The 3,844-nt window shown below is 36.1% G+C and overlaps 2 non-coding genes across 2 annotated transcripts; both read right to left on the bottom strand.

Moving 5' to 3' along the window:
- Window positions 1-1,336: 1,336 nt before the first annotated feature.
- TRNAP-UGG lies at window positions 1,337-1,408 on the bottom strand. Its single transcript has one exon. It is a non-coding gene; the product is annotated as a tRNA-Pro (tRNA).
- Window positions 1,409-1,673: 265 nt separating this feature from the next.
- TRNAP-AGG lies at window positions 1,674-1,745 on the bottom strand. The gene has a single exon. It is a non-coding gene; the product is annotated as a tRNA-Pro (tRNA).
- Window positions 1,746-3,844: the final 2,099 nt, after the last annotated feature.

Raw genomic sequence — 3,844 nt, forward strand, 5'->3', positions numbered from 1 at the left:
GTTTTGTGCCCGGTTCTAGTTCAGGAAAGGGTCTGATCTCTTTCATTGGAGCACATTGATGCCGAAGGAGTATTCGGAACCGGTGGAGAGGCTATGATGACTTCAGGCTATTCAAATAGCATGAACGATACCACAAAGAAAGGGTATCTAAGTCACACTAGTGGAATAGCTTTTTCATAATAATTATCTCGTTATATGATACCAAAAACCTGCCTGATGACTGATAAGGTAAGGGGTTTTAAAAGACAACAGAATGACAATTCTACGTGTGATAGAAAAGGAGATCTTCGTTTTTTTTTCAGTGTGTGCGGTTTGCCTGCCTTCCTGAACACGGATAGGCTATAGGGCTTTGCACTTCGGCCCCTGAGAATACTACATCAATGTGATAGGATTCGAACCTATGGATCTCTGAAACTTCTTCATTGGTTATTTGGGCACATATTTCTTAAAAGGATTGTGAAGACAGATGACCTATGTGACGACAGTGGACAACATGCCTGCCTTCCTAACCACGGAGAGACTACGGGGCTTTGCACTTCGGCCCCTAAGAATACCACATCAAGGTGACAGGATTCGAACCTATGGCTCTCTGAAACTTCTTCATCGGTTATTTCGGTGCATCTTCCTTAAAAGGATTGTGACAACAGATGACCTATTTGACTGAAAAGTTCCTAGAAAGAATACAGTTCTAGGATTGTGATAACAGATGACCTATTTGACTGAAAAGTTCCTAGAAAGAATACAGTTCTAGGATTGTGACAACAGATGACCTATATGGCTAAAAAGTTCCTAGAAAGAATACCAGAACAATTAGGATTGTGACAACAGATGACCTATTTGACTGAAAAGTTCCTAGAAAGAATACAATAACAATTAAGATTGTGACAATAGATGATCTATTTGACTGAAAAGTTCTTAGAAAGAATACAATAACAATTAAGATTGTGACAACAGATGATCTATTTGATTGAAAAGTTCCTAGAAAGAATACAAGAACAATTAGGATTGTGACAACATATGACCTATTTGACTGAAAAATTCTTAGAAAGAATACATTAGGATTGTGACAACATATGACCTATGTGACAACATATGACCTATTTGACTGAAAAGTTCCTAGAAAGAATACAAAAGTTCTTAGAAACACAATCTTTATTCTCCCATGAATATGTTTCATTCTCTATTCTCATCTTCTTGGTTCAATGTTTAAAAACCACATTTTAAATCATATTATCTTGCATAATTCATTTTGATAAAATATTGTTGGGGTCATTTTGAGAATTGAACTTAAGAAGACCTCTCACACCAAAAATGATAGTCCCTTTTTACTTTTGGAGGGGCATTCCTAGAATCGAACTCGAGACCTCTTGCACCCAAAGCAAGAATCATACCACTAGACCAAATGCCCTTATTATGGATTATATATTAAGTTACTTATGGAATGTATCATCATTATTTCATTTATTTCTTTGTTAATGTAATCCATGAGCAATTATTATTATATCTTTTAGATCTCGACCGCTGTTAAATTATTTACATAGGGTTTGCGATAACTTCAAAACAATACAAGTTATTTTCTAGTTTGATAGCTCCATTTAAGACATATATGGTGTAGTACACAAGTAGATGGTGAATTGCTTTCTCTAAGGCTGATCTTTTGAGAAATGAACATAGGGGCATTCCGAGAATTGAACTCGGGACCTCTCGCACCCTAAGCGAGAATCATACCACTAGACCAAATGCCCTTTCTAAAAAAAATGCAACATTTTTAACTCCTACTCAATATATTTTTTTCTCTCAAGTTTGAAATCTATTTTCTTGAGCGGTTGTTGGACTATAAAATAAAAGTTGATGGTTAGTATTTTACTTGTAAGTAAGGCATGTAATGTTGAATTGTTCTAATATGCAAGTGTTATCGAATAAACTACAACCCAAAAAATTTGTTTCTTAGCATAATATGAATTTAGTTGCAGAGTTATTAGGAATAAGATGGAGAAAGAAATTTTCTTTAAAATAATAAACAGACCCAAGTTCATCGTTGTTGTTGTCTAATTGTGATTTTGCAAAAAGCTTAACTAATATGAAATATCAAGGTAAATCAAGAATATATCCTACACGTCATTCAAGATGACAATAAAATGGAGTTAAATTGAACGCAGTTTTAGTTTCATGTCTAGAAAATTGTATTAATGATATTAAAGAGAACTTTGTGTTTTATTAGAAGAGACCAACTTCCTTTAAGATACTAGGAGTTTAAACTACTTCCATTGTAATTTCAATCACTCCACAATGATTACAAATTTAGGGTTGGCTAATTGGACATCAATTATCAACTTTAGGTTATAATTTAGGTAGTAGCCATTATAATATTAATGAGCATAAGAGTTACAATTCTTTCATGGACCATATGTGTTATAGTTAAATGAATATATATATATTATGTATGTCGAGGTTTGGGTAAAGCACAAAGTAGTAAGGAACGCCATTGTCAACTCTAGAGCCACCCACAACTCATGATGGAGACCGATGCAAAATATTTTAACATCCTTTGGCATTAAGATACAGGAAAAATGAACGCCGTCAAATTGGAAGCTTTGCCTGTCTTAAGAGTCACAATGAGAACTCTAATCAAGCTGGAGCCTTGGACTAGGCAAATTGTTTAGTGATAGTTGAAATGGATGACTTCGACGTCGTGTTAGGAACGAACGTCCTGCTTAAACACAAAGTCATTTACATGCCCCTAGTAAAATGTCTAGTAGTAACGGAGTCTAACCCGATGATCATTCAGAAAAACATCCATCAACCAAGAGGGTTGAAAATGATGTCGATACTACAGTTGAGAAAGAATCATAGCCATGATGAATCTACGCTTGCTGCTACTGTTGTAATTGAAAAGGGGAGCTCGAGTGAGCCAACCACAATAGAAACCTCGTTGCCACTACATGAACACCACGATGCAAAACAAGGTCAGATAATGAATTTATCCCCACCAGAAGAGACAAAAACAAGGTCAGATACTGAAGAAGGGAGACAGAAACAAACCACTGAAGCAACACGTGTTCACAAGTAAATATCATCTAGACGGATGAAGAGAAGGGTCAGTCGGAAGCGTCAACCACAATAATTTCAAGAAAAATAAAGAGTTCATATAAGTTAAGTTCAAATAAACTTCGAGTTCAAAGCAACAAGAACCAAAAACTGGTGTGAAAATACTATGGACTAGTTAAAGTTATCCATAAGATTATGAAGACATCATATAGAATCCAATTGCTCTTATGGATGCGGACTAACCTTGTTGTCCACGTTAGTAACTTGAAACATCATTACTTCGACCAAGAAAACATCAAACAGAAGCAGGTGGTATGACGTCATACAAATAAGAAAAAAGTTTCAAGCGAAGAAAGTAGAAACGAACAGAGAAGACATGAAGACTCAACAAATCGAGAAGTGATTTTCAACAGCACTTAGTAGGTTGGAAGAGACTCCTCATTATGAGATCAGCTGGAAGCGCATCGAGAGACCTAAAGTCAGTTTCGTCCAATAAATTTTGTGGGGGCAGATGTCACAGTCATGATTGCCCAAGGCATGTTGCCTGGGGTTGCATGTTGCATGTCTCAGCCATTCTTGTTAACGATTTGTTGTCCAAGGCGGTTATTTGGGCAATGTTATTGTTTACCGATTATTTGGGCGACACGCCTTGAGCAATCATGACCGTCACAATTGGCTAAGACATTTGTTGTCCATATGTTATTGTTGTCCAAGAGACTCCTCATTATGAGGTCATGATTGGCTAAGACATTTAAAGAAGTTTTACCTAGGGCAACTTCTATCACAATCCTCTTCT

The sequence above is a fragment of the Cucurbita moschata genome, unplaced genomic scaffold, assembly GCF_002738365.1.
Source record: "Cucurbita moschata cultivar Rifu unplaced genomic scaffold, Cmos_1.0 Cmo_Scf00523, whole genome shotgun sequence".
Taxonomy (NCBI): domain Eukaryota; kingdom Viridiplantae; phylum Streptophyta; class Magnoliopsida; order Cucurbitales; family Cucurbitaceae; genus Cucurbita; species Cucurbita moschata.